Source organism: Ailuropoda melanoleuca, chromosome 8 (genome assembly GCF_002007445.2).
Source record: "Ailuropoda melanoleuca isolate Jingjing chromosome 8, ASM200744v2, whole genome shotgun sequence".
NCBI lineage: Eukaryota > Metazoa > Chordata > Mammalia > Carnivora > Ursidae > Ailuropoda > Ailuropoda melanoleuca.
The window spans coordinates 76,422,380-76,444,173 of record NC_048225.1 but is presented as its reverse complement, the minus strand read 5'-3'; the positions used below and the strand labels follow the sequence as shown (position 1 = coordinate 76,444,173).

The window sequence follows — 21,794 nt, the reverse complement described above, 5'->3', positions numbered from 1 at the left end:
GGCTGGATTTTTAAAGCCCGAAACCCAGAGACTCAAATGACTTCTTCCCTATTAGTGACTCAGTTCTCTCTCTCTACTCCCTGTGCCTTACATCTATTGCAACACACATGGCAGATTTAGGGACCTTGAAGAGGCATCTCCACATGTTTTAATTGAAGCACTGCAATTTGTGCAACAAAGCTTTCTTAAAACTTCAACAGATTGTGACGTTCCTGAGGAGCTGGGATCAGCTCTATTCCTTCTAGTCGTTTCCACTGTCTTGGGACAGAGCTTCCCGGGTTGGGTCACTGACTGGACACCATCTGATGGCCTCTCCCCTGCCCACTGGGAATAGGAACTCTTAGTGATCTGAACTTAAATGTGATATAGCTTGTTCATAACTGTCGGAGCAGACTGGCAAGATCTGCATCTGTGACTGCATTTTTAGGTAGAGAAGCACCCACTGACTTTTATGGCTGGATAGCTCATAGCTGTTCCAATTTCAGGCCTGTTTCTCATGACGTTACTGCTCGTGAGTTAACTATGAAAGGAAATGTCAGCTGGGTTAAATAATGACTGTACTCTGTTTGTTCAGCATTCTACTTAGCAGGAACTCAAACCCTGTACAAGGAAAACCTCGTTAACCCTCACAATAGTTCTTTAAAAAAATTGGCAATAAGTCCGTTTTGCCAGCTCGGGAAAGGAGGCTTACAAATTAAGATGGACTCCACCAGTCGAATAATGGTGGGGCATGGTTAGTGTCGGTGCGGCACTTGGGAAATGGGAGGCAGACAGAGTCTGTGAGTACATCCCCTCCACGCCCAATCAACTTGGCTTTTGCCTCTGGTCATTTAGAAGACCATAAATGAAATCTAACCCATACATTCTTCACTTAATTTTGGTAGAGAATTAAGTCCCCTGTCTTGCTATCTCCATGAAAGAGTCAGAATTGAAACTGCATATACCATGTGCACCATTGTGATAGTGATGGGTGGCTTTGGAGACCCCGAGCTTCGGAAGAATGGCTGGTCTTTTTAGATGTAGGTAATGGCTGCTGCAGAGTCGAGAAGTCATCTGAGCTACCTTCTTCTTCCTGAAGTTGGACAATACCCTGGCTTATTGTACCCCAAGAAGTCTGTAAGGACCTGTTTCAGCCCAATCCGACTAAGTCTCAACTTGGACTTATGGGAAATATAGTGGTTTGACATCAGTGGACTAAAAGGCTCTATTCTATTCCTTCTTTTCTCAAAGATGGCCAGTTTAATGACCATGGACTTCCTAAAAATATATCCCAAGATATCTGTAAGACCCATTCTACATCACGTAGGTTGCAGCACCAAGGTGATTCCCAAATAGCATCCTTCAGGGACCTGAGCCTGAGCTAATTATCATCATACTATCCATTGGGGAATTTGTTGTTGGTTCTAGTTTTGTGATTTGGAAACAATTATTTTGACTTTGCTCAAATGCCATTGAGGCTTCTGCAGTGCATGGGCCTGCACTGTGCCCTGTTCTTTGCTGCCCACATGGCAGGCAGTGTAGTGTGAGCTTTTGTCAGGGTCTTGGATGGTTTCTTATCGCCCCTGAAGAAAGTGACTTTTTGACTTTGTACCCAAAAGTCATTGTGAAAGGTGCTTTACATCTGTCTGACACATTTAGAGGAAACCTCCAGCCATTACGTGGTGCTACTAAAAGATCATTGAAGGTCATAAAACAAATGCAAAGATGCAGGACAAGGGTGAGAGATGGAGAAGGTGGTCCATCTTTTGAAATCCTATTCTTCTCCCAAGATCTTTATCATCCCTAGCTAAATTGATTTCCCTCTCCTCTGTATTTCTATATACTCAGTACTTCTCTCATGACATTTACCAAATTTGTTGTATCACCAGTAACTTACTAATTTATTAGTAATTATGAAAACCTTGTATTTACATGATCTTTTATGATCTCTGAAGCTTCCATAACACATGCTATCTCATCTGACCCTTCTAACACCTTGGGCAAGTTACTTAATCTCCATGAGGCTCATTTCTTTTTCCTTTGTAAAAAGGAGTTATATCACCTTTTCTTTCTTAAAAGGATTGGCATATCTGTCAGTGTGGGAAAATGAGACTCATCCAAATAAAGACTTACTGAATCACTTAATCAAATAATGCTCTCCAGGTCATTGTAAGGAGCAGATCAACTAAGGGATATGACAACTCATTTGTCAAATACAAAGGTACATCCAGGTATAGAATAACAAAGACTAAAATTTCTAGCTTTTGTGAGCAAGTGCCAAAACAGACTTGAAACAAAACATGAGAGAGGGGAGATTTACATGTTGTAATTGACTATCTGATAGGACACCTGTCAGGCCAGTCAGACTTTTGGGCTGGTGCTCAGGGGAAAATGTCAGGCCTAATAGGTGTACGAGTCAAAGGCATGTAGGCAATAATTGAAGACAGGAGCATGGATTACACCACAAGGGAAAGAGTCTAGCATGAGAAGAGGCCAAGAAGAACCCTTGGGAAGGTCTACATGGAGTACATGGAGAGGAGATGGCTGGGGAGAAGGAGGATTGGCAGGAAAACCAAAAGGAGGAGGAAATTCCAAGTCAGACACCTGAAGATGAATGAATGAAAGGAGACTTTGTGTTGGCAGTTTAATAGGACCCTGGGAAGTCTGAAGAGGGTGGTTTCAGTAGTAGGTTGTGGAATGAAAGGGACGTGAGGAAGCAGAGGCAATTAATGGAGAGTCTGCAGGGTTAACCACCCTTTTGAGAAGTTTGGTGATGAAAGACAATGGACAGATTGGATGGTAGTTCTAAGAAGGAATAGGACCAAGGAAATGAAAGAAATAATAATAGCTAATTTTTAATATCGTTTCTTTTAATGAACAGACACTTCTGTAGCATTTGTAATGCGTCAGGCACTGTCCTAAGTGGTTCACAGAAATGAATTGATTTACTCTTCAACTCTACATGGTGACATAGTCATTATTATCTCTATTTTTACAGATGAGGAAACTGAGGCACAGAGTGGTCAAGTAAGTTGTCTGAAGCCACAGTAAGCAAAAACAGAACTGATATTTAAACTATAGGCAATCTGGGGCTCCTGGCTGGGTCAGTCAATAGAGCGTGAGACTCTTGATCGAAAAGTTCAAGACCCATGCTGGGTGGAGAGATTACTTAAAAATCTTTTAAAAAATTTTAGAAGTAAATAAATAAATAAGAGTAATAAAGGAATCCTCGACATTAAAAAAAAAAAACTGTAGGCAATCTGGTTGGAAAGTCCTTATTCTAACTTATTTTTCCCCCCTCTGGAATGGTTTGGTAGTAACTTGAGGAAGAAGTATCAAGATTTTTTTCTTATTTTTAATGGGGAAGACTTCAACTTTATTGGGTGCTAAGAAAAGGAAGCCAATACTTTAAGAGAATAAACAAGAATTTTTGGATAATGAAAAAAAGAGGATCTCAGAGCATGTCAGTGGCCAAGGTGAGCAAGCGTATTGGACAGGGATTAGCACAAATTCTTAAATAGGAGGGAGATGGGGAAAATGGACATTAAATTTTGAAGGGGTGAGAGAGAAAACAGCAAATTCATTTCAGATGGACGTAATAAAGTTTCTACTGAGAGAATGAGGAGGGGGAGTGGCTCATGGCTCAAGAAGAAAAAGCTGTCGCTTCCTGGAACTTCCTGGAACCAAGAGTCAGCTCTCACCAAACTGCACTGAAGCTTGCTGGTCTGGTTGCCCGGTATGAATACAGGTGTCCTAGATTCAAAGCCACATGCTGTCAGCCTCCTCTGTCACAGCTCTCACTTTGTTGAGAATGCTACGCAAGACAAGATAAGATCAGTTAGCACTTGTATGGCCTAATGTTTCTGTGGCGCCCAGAGAAGAGAGAGCTCTGTATACCTCAGCAGAGCCACAAAAAGGCTAGGCTTGAGCTGGACCTCAGAAATCAGGAGAATCTGAAGGATAGAGAAAGAGGCACAGTTTTGGGTGGTGGAAGGAGTGAGAGGAACAGAAGGATCAAAAGAAGAGAGGCAGACATTAGAAAGAGCTCTTGGTCACAGTGTAGGGGCTGGGCATGAGGGGAGCGTGGCGTTTGGGTCGGAAGACAACCCTACCCAGGGACCTGGTCCTGATTTGGGTCCCTTTGGGTCCTCATGTCTCTATCAGCCTTCTTGGTTATCTCCTACCCCTGTTTTGCTCTTTTCCAAAGCAATTATCACTTTCTAAAATGCCATATTTAAAATTTGTATTTTTTTAAATTTATTTATTTATATTTATTGGAATATAGGTAGGCTCTCTGGGAGCAGGGATTATTGTCTGGTTCACCAGTTTATCTCGAGGGCCTAAATCGTGCAGTTTCAGGGTTCACGGAGGGTCCTTTCAAGTGTGAGCTCAGGATCCGGACTCACAGCCTGACTGTGAAGACTGCTCCTCAAATGGGTGTGCCTCAACGTCCAGGTGAAAAGCCAGCTCACAAGAATTAAGGCAGAAACTTCCAGACACTGAGGACTGAGGAAAATGTCTTCCATGAGGAGGTGGGAAAGGGGATTTAAGAACAGATGGATTTTAGGCTAATTGATCTGGAATGGGTTAGGTGGAAGGATGGAATCCCTGGAGGGACTTGACAACGTTGGGAGGCCCCACAGGATGTGTGGAGCCCTCAGCTGTTATTAATCTGTTCCCGCAGCTCTCAGAGGGGGCTGTGTCAGCCCCGATAAAAGGGACAGTGTGTTCCAGAGTCCTTTTCTGGGTATGGCATCTTTCCTCAGATCCTGGTCCAGGGAACAAGGGTTCTTTGTATCCGTGCCAGGTTTTTTAGACTGTCCAATAGGGGAAAACATGATTCCCCCCCCACCCCACCCCACCCCCTCCTGCCACATACATTAAAGTTTAAAGTTGGCCTTAAACAAGGTAACAAAACACACACTGTTCAGACGCCAGGAGTTACAAGTCTGAGCCCTGTCCAGTGACGGAGCTGATCCGTGGTAGGTGTTCCCTCGTGCATCAACAGTAAGCGCAGGTCCTGTGCCCACCTCAAGCTGCCCATCCCCTCGGGTATTAGCACAGCTGTGTAAGCGAGTCAGCCCCACTGGGAAGGTGACCCAACTCTCCTGTCAAATGGGAATGAGAGTCCTCACTTGCTCTCCATAGTCCTGCTTCTGCAGAGGGAGGAGGTCGGATCCCACTTAGGAAATACCTTGTGCTCCTGAAAAAGAGGCGATTTACATCAGAAAGGAGGAATATTTACCATTTACATCAACGTGGATGGAACTGGAGGCCATTATGCTGAGCAAAATAAGTCAATCAGAAGAAGGCAATTATCATATGGTTTCACTCATGTGTGGAATATGAGAAACAGCATAAGGATCATAAGGGAAGGGAGGGAAAACTGAATGGGAGGAAATCAGAGAGGGAGACAAACCATGAGAGACTCTTAACTCTAGGAAACAAACTGAGGGGAGAGGGTGGAGGGATGGGGTAACTGGGTGATGGGCATTTAGGAGGGCACATGTTGTGATGAGCACTGGGTGTTTTATGCAATTGATAAATTAATTGAACACCTCATCTGAAACTAATGATGTACTATATGTCAGCTAATTGAATTTAAATAAAAAACCGAAAAAAATAAACGTGTGTTAGAAAAATACAAACAACAACAAAAAAAGAGACAATTTACTTTTAGTCAGTGGCACTGCCGTTTTGAAAGTCAATTGGCCACTTGTCAGGAAAGGTTATTTGTCAGGCAGGGTGAGCTGGCAATTTGCTGGGAAGCCTGGCATTTGCTTCCAATCCCCTAGGGAGAGACCTGTTGGCTTTTCATTTCCTTCCCCCAGAGAAATCTGGAAGGTGGTCTTCTTTCCCTCTGAAAATGCCCAGGAGGGAAGACTCACAGTGAGAAACCTCTGCTTGCCTGCTAGGAAAGGGTGGGCACTGGGGGAAAACCCGGTTACACCTGTCAACTCAGCCTCCTCAGCTGAAAGAGCATCTGGAGCTACACACCCCTCCCTCAGACCAGGATGTCTGCTCTCAGAGCAGAGAGGCAGGCAGAGCCTGAGCCCAACTCCCCGTGGCCAGGGAAGACCTGCTCGTGCCTTCTGGAGCTCTGGTCTCAGTGGGTCTGTGCACCACCGTGCTGGAGGGCTGGACTTTGATAGGTCCGTCAGGATGCTCCCTGACAAAGGACTGCCTGTGTCATCGCTGCTCGGCTCTGATAAACAGGCTGTGGGTGTCACCGTCCAGCCCGGGAGACTGACATGGCAGAGTTGGGCTGAATGAATCTGGCTCTCCCTCTTTTCTTTCTCTCACGCCGTGGGCACAACCCCTGACGGAGAGGCAGAAGGGCATCATGAAGGTTGCTCTATTCCCACAAAGCCAGGTTCTCGCCCTGGCCCCACCACTGGGTAGCTGTTTTCATGGACTGAGCCAGGTAGTCGGCATTAAAGAACATTAAATTGCTAAAGTTTGTTATGTAGCCCTGTTCCCCATCCCTAGTCATGGGCCATCCTTTCCCCTCCCCTGATCCTTGGGAAATTGTGTTACTTATGTAACTGCATTTATGAAACCTCAGAGCTGTTCTCTGACGCTATGGATCCCCTGCCTCACCCAGCTTTTAGGGCTACAATGGCCTGAGACGTACCTGCGCCCCCCCACACCTCACAGATACATGCTCCAAGGGGCAAAAGTCATTTGATTGCTTTTCAGCTTTTCTGGCCCTTCAACTCTACTTTCAGTGGATTTGGGGAGGGGGGACCAGTAACCACCCCTGAAACCCAGGTAACAAATCTATTTTCTCCACCTGTGACCTAGTGTTTTCAAACACTGAGGCCTGCACATGAGGTGGCTGTGAGGCCGAATCAATTCCATTTTTAGATGTCTGTTTCTTCGGAGGATTGTTTCTTTAGCTACTGGAGGGAATATTGCAGAAGGTGAGACCCCAGAAAGTCCCATTGCCATCTTCTCCCAGAAAAAAAGATTGGGGACCTGCCACGAGGCCCTTCCCTAGGCCTTTTCTAAACCTCCCTCCCCAAGTTGGGCGAGAGAGGTGATGAAGAACATCACAACATGGTGGCAACAACTTGCGGGCCATATTTATCTGTGGAGCCTGAGCACATGGGAGCTAAGAAATAACGAGAGCTGAGAGCCTAGGCCCGTGCTCCTGGGATGTTAGTGCACCTCGCAATCACCTAGAGGGCTCCTGAAAACAGTGTGCTGGGTCTCACGCCAGCGTTTCACGTCGGGAGAACTGGAGTGGGGCCTGAGAATATGCCTTTCTAATAGGTTCCTGGGAAATGTCAAGGATGCTGCTCTGGGACCCACTGGTTTATCCAAACCAAAGGGATTCTCTAGCTTCTCTCCAGCCACTCAAAGTCACTGATTCCTTTTCATCACTTAATTCTTCCGCAGAGCAGAGGGGCTGAGTGGATAGTGCTGCCATGAAGAGGTCAGGCTGCCTGGGTTTGTATCTTGGCTTCCGTTTATTGGTTGTACAATTCTAGTCAAATGACTTAACCTCTGTACCCCAGAGTCCTCACAATAATAAATACAGTTGACTCTTAACAATGTAGGGGTTAGGGTTGCTGGCCCCCCACACAGCTGAAAATCCGTGTATAACTCCCCAAACTTAACTATTAAGCCTATTGTTGACTGGAAGCCTTACTGATAACATGAACAATTAACACATAATTTGTGTGTTATATGTATTGTAGACTGTAACCTTATAATAAAGGAAGCTAGGGAAAAGAAAGTGTTATTGAGAAAAGCATAAGGAGGGACACCTGGGTGGCTCAGTCGGTTAAGCGTCTGCCTTCGACTCAGGTCATGATCCCAGGGCTCTGGAATCGAGCCCTGCATCAGGCTTCTTGCTCAGCGGGGAGCCTGCTTCTCCCTCTGCCTGCCCCTCCTCCTGCTTGTGCTCTCTCTTTCTCTCTGACAAATAAATAAATAAAATCTTAAAAGAAAAAAAAAGAAAAGCATCAGGAAGAGGAAATACGTTCACAGTATGATATTGGAAAAAACCCATGTATAGATGGACCCATGCAGTTCAAATCTGTGTTGTTCAAGGGTCAACTACTAACATCTGAGAGCTTAGTATGTGCCAGGCACAGTCCTAGTGTATTTACTATTTATGTAAATCCTTATATGACTATGGGGTAAGTGTTAAGATTATCCTCCCTTTACAGATGAGTAAGTTAAGGCACAGAGAGGGACAGTAGTAATAAATGCCTCATAAGATTACACTTTGGATTCAGTGAGATAATCCACGTCAAACTGTCATATGAACATCTAAGAATGTTAGTTACTTTTATTATGGAACCAAGGATCTGAAGGTCCATTCCCTTCTTTTGAGGTTTTTAAGGATTTGTCCAAGACTATGAACCATCCCGCTTTCTTCCGGGTCCTATGGAAAAGATCTACAGATCACATCCCGCCACGTATCCCACATTTGGGTCCTCCCACAAGAGATCATGCTCCCCTCTAGCAGACTTTCTGTCTCCTGAGAGCTGTCACAGCTCCAAGGGCCCCGGGGCACGTGTGGGTGGAGAAGTGGGAATGGCGGAGTGGTGAGGAGGAAGTCTGCATGAAAGCAATGGTGTGTGCACCCCTGGTTGAGCAGGGAGGCCTGTATGAGACCTGACAGGGACGGCTCTCGAGAATGCAGACGGTTTGCAAGCTCACCAGACCAAAAGAGGAGAGAAAGAGAGAAGAGAGAGAATGCCCCAAGCTCCTGAGCTGTGCCAGCACATTCCGGCGTGATAGACGCTTGCTAGTGGCCTTTGTTTTTGTACCAGAGCTGGAGGGGAGGGGATAGAGACCGGGTCCATGCTTTTCCTGACCTCAACACATTTTAAGCTTTCTTTCACAGATCTGGACAGAGGGTTTTCATTAAGCCTAGGCTGAATATGAATGTTAATTGGTATTAATCACCATCATTAAATGAAGTGAAAGCTGATGATTAAACCCTCGGAACTTCCCAGGCATAAAAAAACATTCTGAGATGCAAGCACTCATCATTTCGTTCTAACCCATGCTCTCTCACCTCTCAGCACTTACGCTGGCTGCTGAGCCTCCCCTCTCTATCCTCATACCCTGCCCTGTTTCTGGGTCAGCTCATGTCTGCTCAACCCTTGGGATGTCACTTACGCTGGATGGTTCCTGATTCCCTTTCCCAGCTGCACCCTGGCCTCGGTTGGATGAGGTGCTCACCCTTAGTTCTGTCACAGGCCCCCCTCTTATCCCGTTGTTGCCCTGTGGCTCCCTGACTTGTCTGCCTCCTTCCCCCAACATGCAGACACGAACCTCTTACTCACTTTGATTTCCCAGGGCCAAGCGCAGCACCAAGCTGGAGCAGATAATCATTAAATATCTACTCATTTACATATTTACATATTTTTGTGCATGCTCACCCTCTCCTTGCCGTGCTAAATGCAAGGAGGAGGTTTGATTCCTACAGCCTGAGAGAGCAATGAAAGGCAGGAAACGTTCACTGACTAATCCAGTTTGGTTAGCGGTAAACACAAACATGTTTGACCTACATCAGCTTAAACCAAGGGAGAATTGGTTGAGCTGAGCAAACAAGAGGTGCCCGCTTACTGTGTGAGCTGGTCCTAAGTGGACAGATGAATGAGAACGTGCCCGAGCTGAGACAAAAGGATGTGAGCTCACACAGCAGGCCTTACTGTCCAATCTGAAGCCTTCCTAGACACCTAGTTCCTCCTGCAGTTATAAGTCTAATCAGACCAGCCTTCCAGAGAGAATTCACCATGGGAAAGGGTTAGGAGCGCTGCTGGTTGGCTAAGCTAGGCTTTATAGGACTTGCCAACTTCTACGGCTGAGTATTATTCTGGTCTAAACATATCCTTGGCAGACAGATCTCTCTAGGCCCACTCCTCAGACCCCATAAGTGCAAACTTTCTTTCCTACTCCAGTCAGTTGGTCCCAAATATGAAGACTTGGTCGTAAGAGGAATCAAGATAATAAGCTATTTGGGCGGGTGGACAGATACCTCTAAGGTCATCTAACAGGCCAGCAGGTTCCACTTGTTGGGAAGGCAGTCTGTGGAGGGTCCCCATGGGTGCACTTGCTGCAGAAGAACCCCATGGTCCTTCGTGCTGCCCCTGGTGACCAGTTACTCTCCGCCACAGTCTAATCAGTTTTGTACTCTTACTTCATTAGGATGAAGACAGGCTCACTGAGGGCAAGTATGCATTTTGGGGCTTCCTTTGTCTTTTAGCACAGTTCTGGGCCTGGGGAGAGAGGGAGGAGAGGAAGCAATACTTACTGAAATTTAATAAAAATCAAGAAAGGCATTAGTCACCAAGCTCCAAGCCTGTCCATTGTATTTCCAATCCAAAAGCAGCCCATAGGTAAAAGCCTGTGCAAAACTTCTGTAATGTGGAAACGGGCCCCAGCAAAAAACGTGCTATAATCTATTAAGGAAGCTGGTGAAGCTTTTCCGAGGCTGCTAGGGAGCCCATGTGGCCACTGTCAAGGGGAGCCCCCCTTTCCCTCACCTCAGGCTACAAAGTTAACCGAGGTCAGACTGCTTCTTTATTTTGGAGTGAAATCTGGCTCTACCAATCACCACCCCTCATGGATCAGCGGAGGCCAGCTCCAGCAAGCTAGCACAAGGGCAGCTCACCCCTGGGACCAGTTCCTTTTTTCCATAAAAACTAAAATTAGTTTTCTTTTCCTCTAGTTCTTCAAGCTGAGAGACCTGACATAGCAAATGACCTTTTTGGTATTCAAGAAGAAATGACTGAAGGAAAAGAAAATGGCTGTCTTCAAATACCTGGGGGAAAAAATTTGCTGCTGGAGAGGGGTGGACTTGTTCTGTCCTACTTCCTATGAGGGACGATTAGAAGAGCGGAAGCCACATGGAGACTGATTTCAGCTCAGGAGGAGGGACAACTTTCTACTAGTTCCAGCCATCTAAAATGGAATGGTCCGCTTCATGGGGGTAAAGTGTTTCTGCACACTGGAGGCGTTTTTTGAAATATTTAATTTACTTTTTTTGAACAGGTAGTAATGCAACAGGATGGAATTCAAACCTATATAGTATGAGAGTTAGTCTCCTTCTTACCCCTGTTTCCCAGACATTCCTTTTCTCCTGAAGAGGCAGTCTCTCTTACCTGGTATTTGACCAAAGGCCGGACAACTGTCTGTGGAGAATACTGTAAATGGGCCATGGTTTCTGGCATTGAGCAAGATGATCTCTGAGAATTTTCCATCTCTTGGAAGATGGAAGTGCCCCCTTTACATTTCCAGCTCATAATCCTTAAAGTTGTGTCACAAAATTGAGTTTGAACCTGTAAAATACACATTCACTGCTCAAGGACTGGGTGGAGGATTCAGGACCTGACAGCGGGGTTACTATAACAGCTCTGAGCCACCCTCATAGCAACAGACAGATTCCAACACGTGACAAAAGAAGTATCAGAGGGAAATGGACTGTAGACCCCATGCCAGGCTTGTGGGAACCCCTTTGCCAAATGTAGTCCTTCCCCCATTTGAAACTGAAGAGAACAAAACTACAGGGAGATTGGGTAAGGGGCAAGTTTTAGAGGAAGGGGTTGGGGGTGGGGCAGGAAGAAGACAGGCTGTGGATAGAGAGGAATGGCAGGGTCATGGTGCCGTCAGACACTTTTGGGGGTCCTCACATTGGTGACCTGGGCAGTGGCCTTTCCTGTCATTGGAAAACCTCAAGTACTCCTCTTGGCCTTTCTTTCTGGCTGTCTCCTGCCTTCTCCAGTTTCTCAGATGCCTCTACAGTCTGTTGTCAGAGTACCTAGAAAGTACAGTTTCATCTGCTGACACACGGGCTGCCCATGACCACAGGCATGGAATCTCTTTTCATGTACTTGGAAAATTCTTTTTTTTTTTTTTAAAGATTTTATTTATTCATTTGACAGAGATAGAGACAGCCAGCGGAGAGGGAACACAAGCAGGGTGAGTGGGAGAGAAAGCAGCAGGCTCCCAGCGGAGGAGCCTAATGTGGGGCTCGATCCCAGGACTCCAGGATCACGCCCTGAGCCGAAGGCAAATGCTTAACAACTGAGCCACCCAGGCGCCCCTGTACTTGGAAAATTCAAAGGTGTTTTTGATCCTGAAGGTAAGATCAAACCTCTGATCCTGACAGATGAGTCTGGCTGCAGCGTTCAAGGGCATCCAGACCTGACAAATCCAGGCGGCATCTGTCCTATTTCAGGAGCTTGGCTATTTCCCCAGAACGAATGGAGGAAAGTAAAAAAAAAGAAGAAGAAGAAAAAGTAGGGCTTTCAAGCAGGACTCCAGACTCCTTTAATTATAAGAAGTACGAAAGGCCACCTTGCCTACCCCTGGTTCAGCTTCTTAGAAGGGAAACAAGTAATAAAACTATTTCATTATCGTCGTTGTTGCAATGGCCATCATTCATTTTAAAGGCCAAGCAGTCAGTGTTTATCAAATGTAAATTGAAGAAAAGGCCTATATTTTCTAGACATGCTTCCATATCAGCAATAACAAAGCACATGGCAAATAAAATAAAAGAATCGTTAAGGATTTTCTTATCCAAGATAAACTCACAGGACATCTCAAGGGACAGATTATTACACAGTTCTGTGCTTGGAGGTATGTTTGGCCTCAGTTCCACGAGCCCAGGGACCTGCGCCATGGGAATCTCTGGAGGGGGAGTCAGGCTGGGCATCAGCCAAGACACTCAGGCAACATTGTGCCATGAAAACTCCACTTCCACTAATGAGAACCGTAATATCGATGATAGAAGTAATGTCAAGAAGCGTCTCAACTGTATTTAAGTGTATTTAAGTGTCGGCCATGAGATACTTGCTGGGAATTTCACATGTATGTTCTCATTTTTGCTTCACAACACTTGTAAGAAAGGGACTCATGGTGACCTTGTTTGGAGGTTAAGAGAGGTCAGACCACTCTCCCAAGGTCACACAGCTAGCAAGTGAAAGGGTCAAGGGGCAAGCCCAGACCGCTTGACCTCCCAGATTCTTCTGCTACCTCTTACGCTAAACGGAGAGGAGCCAAGGAGCCAACCTGAACATGGCAGGGTAATTCCAAAGAATGATCTTAGGAAAAAAGGAGGAGAAGAATTAGCAAAATGAAGTCTAGGAAAACCAAGAGTAGATCTCCAGGGATCAAGTGATATGTAAAAAGGAGATGAGTGATATGGAAGTGAATGTAGAAATAGAAAAGTCTGAGACCTGTCTGTTTTGTTGTTGTTGTTGTTGGTTTTTGTTTTGGTTTTTTGTTTGTTTGTTTGTTTGAGTTGCAGTATAGTTGACATGAGACCTGTCTTCTATATGATGCCTGTTTGTGTGGTAGGGGAGGCGTGCGCCTTAAAAGAGTCCTGCTGGCTTGGCTCTCACCTTTCCCCCACCCCATCCAAGGCTCCCACCTCCCAGACAGGACAAGACGGGGTAGGAAGTACATGCGCTTCAGGTGGAATGTGAGCCCAGGTGCATTTCTGCGCTCCATAACCAAAACCCCTGTGTCAAGCTCTAGATCCGTCCAGTGGATGGTGGAGAAATGTATTGGCTGAAAGGAGTCACATCGGCTGAACATGCGTGTCTCTAACAAACATATATCACAGAACACTCATCCTAAGCACTCATGAGCAAGAAACCCTATTAATTTAGTAACACGAGAAATGGAGAAACTTTTGACAAAAACTACACGAGCGATGTAAATTGTGGGAGAATGGAAACAGTGATCTACTCGTCTTAAAAAGAATTCTTATTACCAAATACACACAAAAGGTATTCCTGGTATCGATACAGTGTTTAGGTAATAAGAAATAACCTTCTTTGGTCTATTCTCCACATTACAAAGACATCTTAACATGGTAACTCCAATTTGAGCACACTCGTACCCGGATTAAGGTTTCTTACCCGTTCTCATGAACCTTAGCCTTGTGGAAGACGTTTCTTTCCCCTTTGCTTAGAGGAAGAGGCATGCAGCATGCAGAGGAGGGGCCTATAAGTGCTTCCTCAATTTTTCATGGTAAACTAGAGACAAAAACTATTCTGCCCTTGGCAGTTTCCACAGGACACCACTGATGTGCTTTTCTCTGCAAGAGGCCTTGCATCATATTCCAGAGTATCTGTTTCCAAGCCACCTCCAACTTTATCCATGACCCCCTTTGACCCTCAGAAAGCTAAATATATTGAAAATACTCAGTACCACCCTGCTTGTGTGTACAAAGAGGGCCAAGAATATACCACCCCACATGTGCTGGGGTCAACTCCTACTGGTCACAAGGGCCGATTGTTAAATTTTTAGAAAACTAATGAGCCTGTTGTTAAGCTTTAAAATGGCCAGGCTTGGAGTATTTACACCGCAGCAATTGGCAGATGTTATAAATCAGGGCTTTTTTTTTTTTCCCTTTGAGAACTAAAAATAAAAGCCCATGATTCCTTCACTAGACATGGCATGCATTCACAATTTTTTCAGCCAAACTTGGTGAGCACCGACTAAATGACAGATCTTGCAGTAGGTGTTAGAGCTCTAATAATGGGTGATGCATGATCTCTGGAGCAGAGAGACCTCATTAACTTTGAGCCACTCCCTGACCATTCTTCTGCTTACTGCTAAGACAGGTGAAAAGTTTTGTCTATTTGCACTTGAGATTGAAATATTCTGAAGTCTCTCCCACTTGTCGTGATCAAACATCTGAAGAAAGGTATTTCAGAAGCTTGTGAACGGTTCATCTCAAAATGAAATCTTTACTAAATGACAGAAACAAATCAAGCCCCTGACTCATTAGAAATATTTTTCTTCCTCTATCTCTTTTCCTAACTTTTACCCTGGATCCTTCGGGGGTTTCAGGCCAAACAAAAGAACATAGTTACGGAAATTCCCTTGGGTAACTCGGCATTTGCTTTTGGTAGGGCCTTTCAGATTGCTGGAACAGAGTCATAGGGATTTCATAAATGAACTTATCTTTTGTTTAGTTTTAAATCTTGTTCAAATACATGATTTTCTCATCATTAGCTTGCCCCTGCTCCAATTTTAATTCCATGGCTATGTCCAGAATGAACAATGTCAAATGGAAAAATAGACTGATTTGAGTTACGTGAGCCTCGTTTGCCTGTGGCTGAAGCCAGTCTGACCTCCTGGTTCTGCTGAATGACCTTGAGCTATCACTTTCCTGATCAGGGTGCAACAGGATGGCATTTCTAACCACAGGAACATTTAAAGGATTAACTGTGGCCCCCTAGCATTCTTAGAAAATGTAAAGGCAATTAGTTATTACTTATCCAGTACGGGCTAGTTTAAAAGACAGGGCCTGCATTGTCTAGATTATGGAAAGCCTTGGATTCCTTACTTCTAAGAACCATAATCAGCTTAAAAAGACCTGAAACTGTGACTGCTCAGAATTCCCTGTTGAGGATCAGAGCTGGGACTGCGGTTGCTCACAGGAAATGAAGCAGGATCAGGTAACAGCCTCAAAGACCTGGGTCACCAGAGAATGTGACCCCTGACATTCTCTTAAGGGGAACTTGAGAATGGAAAATGATAAAGGAGAACCCCCGGCCCTGAAGTGTGAGGTTATGGAAATGGGGTGAGAGGTAAGGGAATTACAGATTTTTTCCCCTCTATTTCCATCTTTCATGGATTCAGTTCTTTATCTTTGCTGATCTTTCTAGGGTATTTCATTTTTAAGCCCCCTCTATTCTAAAGACAGCAAACATTTTTTGAATACCTTCTGTGTGATACATGCTGGAGATACATACATTGAGGAAGAAGATGCCATTTCTTCTCCTCAAGGAGCATAGAGTCCATGGGGGAGAAAGAAAAGGAAAGAATGCCAGCAGAATGTGTTAGGAAACAGGATACAGTAGAACTTGGGTATATAAGAGCATACGGAAGGGGTTCCTAAGCCACCCTAATCATGTTAGGGAGAGCTTCCTGGAAGAGGTGATATCTGGGCTAATTTAGGGACAAATACACATTATCTAGGCAAGTGAGTGGGGAAACAGTATTTCAAGCAGAAGAAAGAGAGCACGTATAGAGACATAAGAGAGCAAAATTCTTCGAGGAGTTCTAAGTAGAGCTGGAGCTTAGGATTTGATCAGGGAGCAATGGCAGGAGATAACTAATTAGAGGCCAGCCCTGGAATGTTCTGAAATGTAGGACGTGCTAAAGAACTCGCAGTTTAGCTAGGGAAATAACAAGGAACTATTGAAGTATTTTAGGCAGGTGGATGGCCTTATTAGAGTTGTGACTTAGAAAGCATTTTTAGGGGCGCCTGGGTGGCACAGCGGTTAAGCGTCTGCCTTCGGCTCAGGGCGTGATCCTGGCGTTGTGGGTTCGAGCCCCACATCAGGCTCCTCTGCTATGAGCCTGCTTCTTCCTCTCCCACTCCCCCTGCTTGTGTTCCGTCTCTCGCTAGCTGTCTCTCTCTCTGTCAAATAAATAAATAAAATCTTTTAAAAAAAAAAAAGCATTTTTAAATAAGAATAGTAAGATTAGTCAATAGTTGTTGACCACTGATGATGTGTCAGGCAAGTTTGGGGCATTTTTCTTGTATGATGTATGTCAATCTCACAACAGCTTTGCCCAAAGCCACATAGCAACAGTAAGGTGTAGTGTCAGGATACAAACCCAGCCAGGTCACCACCAGAGACTCTGCTCTCCACCACTAAGCTACAGACATATCTTACGTTGTTGTTTCTCAAGCACAAATGTAATGTCATTCTCATTGCTTATCTTTTTCTGGTTGTTTCTCAATTTTAAGCCAGTTTACCCCAGCAATTACCATGCATACACAAGAGGTCTCGCTTTTTGAAATACCCCAGATTGCAATTATATAAGGTCTAGGGAGTTTACAAATTGGAAGGAATGCACAGAGAAGTTCATGTTGACTAGAGTGTTCTGGCCTTTCCACAGTGATCAAGTGGCTCCTCAGTGAAGATAACTCTGCAAGACATTTCCCTTTGTTTCACTTTCGAGCTTGGCTGGGAATCCCCAGGAATTCCTACTATGCTCAGTTTCTAGATCCCAGGATGAGTTACTCCTCCTTGTCTCTATTTATTTCACTTGGAGCCAGTTCTTTCGGAACCAAATTCCTAGTTAACAAGGAGTACAATTAGGAAAAATCAAATCAGAGTTAGATGAGGGATAGTTAAAGGAGTAAAAAGAGGAATGTCTTTCATTCCTAGAAGGCCAATCTTACACCTTGAAGAAGCCCCAGATTATGCATAGCTCCTGAGATATGCTTGCAAATAATCAAATGTCACTTTTATTCTGTCATCAACCCAAACTTAAAAGCACCTGCTACGTGCCAGGCTCCATGCCAGTTAGCTATGGAGGGATGGTTAAGTCATGGTTTCCTCCTTCATGCCTAATGGAGTTGCCTAGTCAGTCACCAATACTTTTACAATGTCCGTGTTTATCATCTTAATCTCCCTGAACACCTCCATCTCCTCCGCGACTCTTGCCACATGCATCTTTTGACTTGTAGGAAATCCTAAGACACTCCTTTCCCTGAAATGGTCCAGTTCTAGACAGCCACTCTAGTCCAGGGAGATGAGAGATGGCTCCTGACATGGGTCGTCTGGCTGAACCAGTTCTCACCAATTCATTATTTAACTCTCCCATTTGACTAACAAGTGACTAGGTACACTCTAGCCTGTGATGTTGTTATAGGCCTATTTGAGAGTTACTGGGCTATGACCATTTTGTTTTTTCTTTTTTTTAAATTTAGTTAAATTTATATTTTATTTATTTATTTATTTATTTATTTATTTATTTATTTATTTATAGTAATCTCTACACCCAACGTGGGGCTTAAACTCATAACCCTGAGATCGAGAGTCATATGCTCAGGCGCCTGGGTGGCTCAGTCGGTTGAGCAGTGACTGCCTTTGCATGACCCTGGGGTCCTAGGACGGGTTCCTGCTTAGGGCTCCCTGCTCAGTGGGGGGTCTGCCTCTTCCTCTGCCCTGTCACCCCAGCCCCCCGCTACCCCTATCCCCTCTCTTGCAAAAATAAATAAATAAAATCTTAAAAAAAAGAAAAAGAGTCACATGCTCTTTGGACTGAGCCAGCCAGGCACCCCAGGCTGTGGCCATTTTCTAAAGGGAAAGGTGAAAAGTTTTGATTTCAAGTCATCAGAAAAGAATCACTATCACTTTAAGCATTAAACACAGAAATATCTCTAAAAGAAATGCCAGCCCTTTGGAAAATCTCTGAAAAGCTATGTGACCCTAAGGCAATTCCATCCCTTTTCCAAACGTTCAAATTCTCCTTGGGAAAGTGTACGTTATAAGTGCCCAAATGCAATGCTTGAGGATCAGTTGTCATGGAAACAAAGCTAGGCATGAAGAGCTCATTCAGTCTCACACCCCCTTTTCCACCAGGTACCGCTCTGGGGGAAATGCTGGGCAGACACACCTCAGAGCAGAAGGGACAGTCTGTGGTCAGAGAGTCCCAGATCAAAAAGCTTTACCCTCTCAGAATTGTTCGGGAGAGCCTATCGTTCTCATTCCTAAATGGAGGAAGACATGGAGAGCTGTGAGATTCAGTTTACATTAATGTCAAATTCACTTTACATTAATTTTTCATTAACTCCATTAACGACACTCTTCTCTTGTTTCCTCTCTTTCTTTTCTTTCTCTCCTTCTGTCCGTCTATTCTGCTTATTTCCTACTTCATCCTGGTCATCCCCAGTGCTGTCTTATTGGTCTCTTTTCCAGACTACCAAGAGTGGACAAACCAGTTCCTCAACTCTTGCCTTCAGCTCCGAGGTCATCACTAACTCTAAGTGACACGTCAACCTTCTGAACTCTAAAGACGGCATGTGCCTTTTACAAAGAAAATGGGGGCAGCCTTCTCAAAGAGAGGCCAGTTTCAGCTGCTCCCAGACACAGCACTGCATTCAGACTCTCTGAGGAGATCGCTGACAGCATTTTTGTGTCATGAGGCAGTTGACGACACCAGGTTTTTCAGGTATTAAGGTTTAGTCATCTTTGTCTCACCAGTGGCTAACCAGTGTCTAATACAGCGCCAGGACATAATGAGCGTGTATGGTGTTGCCTGCTCGGCCCCACCCACAACCCTTGAAAATCGTGTCTCTCTTTCCCCACCACTTCATCTTTATGGAGTTCTTACTTAATCTCATCCCGATGGTCATAACTGATTGCTTGATGATAAGATTCCTTTCCAAGTTGGGCTAGGTGCCTTGTCCTGGATTTTGAGGCTTGGAACTACATTGGCTGAAAGCTATAAAGGTAAATATTGGAAGATGTTCATAGTCAGGTTTTCCACCACATGGAAATAGATGGGCTGTAACAGGAGAAGGTAACAGACAACCCCCAGTAAGGAAGAGATGGAGAGAGAGTCCACGCTGTATTAGGTCCCTGGTTTTAATGGTTCCTGAAGTCTGCTGCATTCTTGTCCTTCTTGTGGCTTGGTTGCTCTGGGAGAAAACCCAGGATCCTTCAAGTGTTCTCCCATTTTTTTTAAGGTATAAATTGAGTTTTTGTCGCTTGCCATTAAAAGGATCTTGACTATTCCCTGGAATTTAGCAGGCCCTTTATGTAAATGCTGGCTGAATGATGAATGTGCAGTTTTTCAGCTTCCAGATTCTACTCTAAGGCTTGAAGAAGTTGGAAAGGCCATTTGGCTTATCCCTCATTCTGGGTGCCCATCACAGGCACTCCAACCAAGGAGAAAGTGCTCTTAGTTGCAAAGCCCTCAGAAGATTTTAACAAAGGAGATCGGAAGAGCGTGGACAATCATAACATCCTGAACCTCTCCGTTTTCCTTAAAAATCCTCCTGCATTCTGTTCTCAGGCTTGATGATCTCCCACTTCTCATTTTTAAACTATTTTTTTACATCTTTAATTCTTTTTCGTATCATCTAAAATCTATTTGTGGGGCGCCTGGGTGGCACAGCGGTTGGGCATCTGCCTTCGGCTCAGGGCATGATCCCGGTGTTATGGGATCGAGCCCCACATCAGGCTCCTCTGCTGTGAGCCTGCTTCTTCCTCTCCCGCTCCCCTTGCTTGTGTTCCCTCTCTTGCTGGCTGTCTCTATCTCTGTCAAATAAATAAATAAAATCTTTAAAAAAAAATAAAATAAAATCTATTTGTATTTCCCAACCTTTTTTTTTTTTTTTTTTTTTGGTTAATAGTGTCACATATATCATTGTTCCCGGATGTTAAGAGAGAATTCCTTTTCCAGAGAATTAAAGCAGCTCATCATTAAGGGGCATATGATGTGTATTCTTTCATCCAGCAGACATTTACTGAGAGCCTTATATAAGACAGGTACTATGCTAAAGACTGGGATACAGAAATATTACAACTAGGTCCTCAGTGAAAATAAATTAAAATCTAGTCTAACTAGTCTAAACCTGATATGGAATTTCCTTTATCTGAGATTTAAATAATTACAGCCATTGTCCTTATTTTCTTCATTGTTTCATTCACTATTCAGTCATTCAACAAATATTTTTGAGTTTCCGTTTTGGGCTGGGTACTATTCGGACTCTGGGTTTACAGAATGAACCCTGTCCCTGTGTTCTAATGGGAGAAGACAGAAAAAAAAAAAAAAACCAAATTCACAATTAACTAATTATTTCAGATGGTATTGGATAGCAATAATTATTATGACTAAAAGAAGCAAAATAAAGGGTTCAACATCCTGAATTACTGTAGCAGGCTATTATAGATGAGGTAGCCAAGGTGGTCTTCCCTGAAGAGGTGGCATTTAAACAAAGACTTGAGTTACACAAAAGGTTGAACCATGCAAAGACCTAACGAGATAGCAGCCCTGCCAGATGGCCCAAAGAACCGGACTAGATGGTTTCTGGGGTTCCTTCTAGCAGGAGAACTTAGAATTTGACCCTTTCTGCCCAGTTTCTGTTTTACAACAGCTTTTATAGTTCCTCTCAAAACCTGTGCCAGCATCCATAACTTCTAGTTGTAGAGCCCAGAATTAGTCTCTAGCGAGGTTCCGTCAATAATTCAGACTCCTGGCCCCAGCAGCTTATATTCATACCTGCAGAAGCCCGCATGATACCATTGAGCCATACCTCATTTCGGAAAGAGCCCAAGATGCCACTCAGGTTCTGATCTTTCAGGGAAAAAGAGATGGCTTCGTGGAGCACTGAACAGCATCCCAGTGCCATGGTTAATGTGTTATATAAACCCTAATTTCTCCATCTATAAAAATTTTATTTATTTGAGAGAAAGAGAGAGCAAGCATGAGCAGAGGGAGTGGCAGAGGGAGAGAGAGAAGCAGACTCCCCGCTGAGTCCAGGGTTTGACGAGGGGCTTGATCCCAGGACCCCGAGATTATGACCTGAGTTGAAGGCAGATGCTTAACCAACTGAGCCATCCAGGTATCCCTAATTTCTCCATCTGTAATTTTTTAAACGATTTTTATTTTATTTTATTTTGTTTTGTCTTGTTTTTTGTTTTATTTTAGAGAAAGAGAGCGAGCAGGGAGAGAGGCAGAGGTCAAGGGAGAGGGACAAGCAGACTCCATGTTGACTGCGGAGCCCAATGCAGGGCTTGATCTCATGACCCTGAGATCATGACCTGAGCTGAAATCAAGAGTTGGTTGTTTAACCATCTGAGCCACCCAGGCACCCCTCTACCTGTAATTTTGAAGTGGTCACAGTATACAAAATATTGTCTTTATAATTTAAACTCACAAGAAATAGACTATAGGCCAAATCTCTATGCAAGGAAGTCTACCAGATGCCTGGTGTCCTTTGGTTGCATTAGAAACGCAGACTTTGACTATTGCTAGAGTAGGTAGGCCATCATACGGGCATTGTGAACCTTGGTTCTGAAGATTTACCT

At 44.4% G+C, this 21,794-nt stretch overlaps 1 long non-coding RNA gene across 1 annotated transcript in view; it reads left to right on the top strand.

Annotated features, from left to right (window-relative positions):
- The window catches only part of LOC109489261, a 32,804-nt gene extending 20,926 nt beyond the window's left edge, over nt 1–11,878 (top strand). Inside the window, exon 3 of the long non-coding RNA XR_002142205.2 lies at nt 10,673–11,878. This is a non-coding gene — a long non-coding RNA (uncharacterized LOC109489261). The remainder of the gene's footprint in view (nt 1–10,672) is intronic.
- Nucleotides 11,879–21,794: the final 9,916 nt, after the last annotated feature.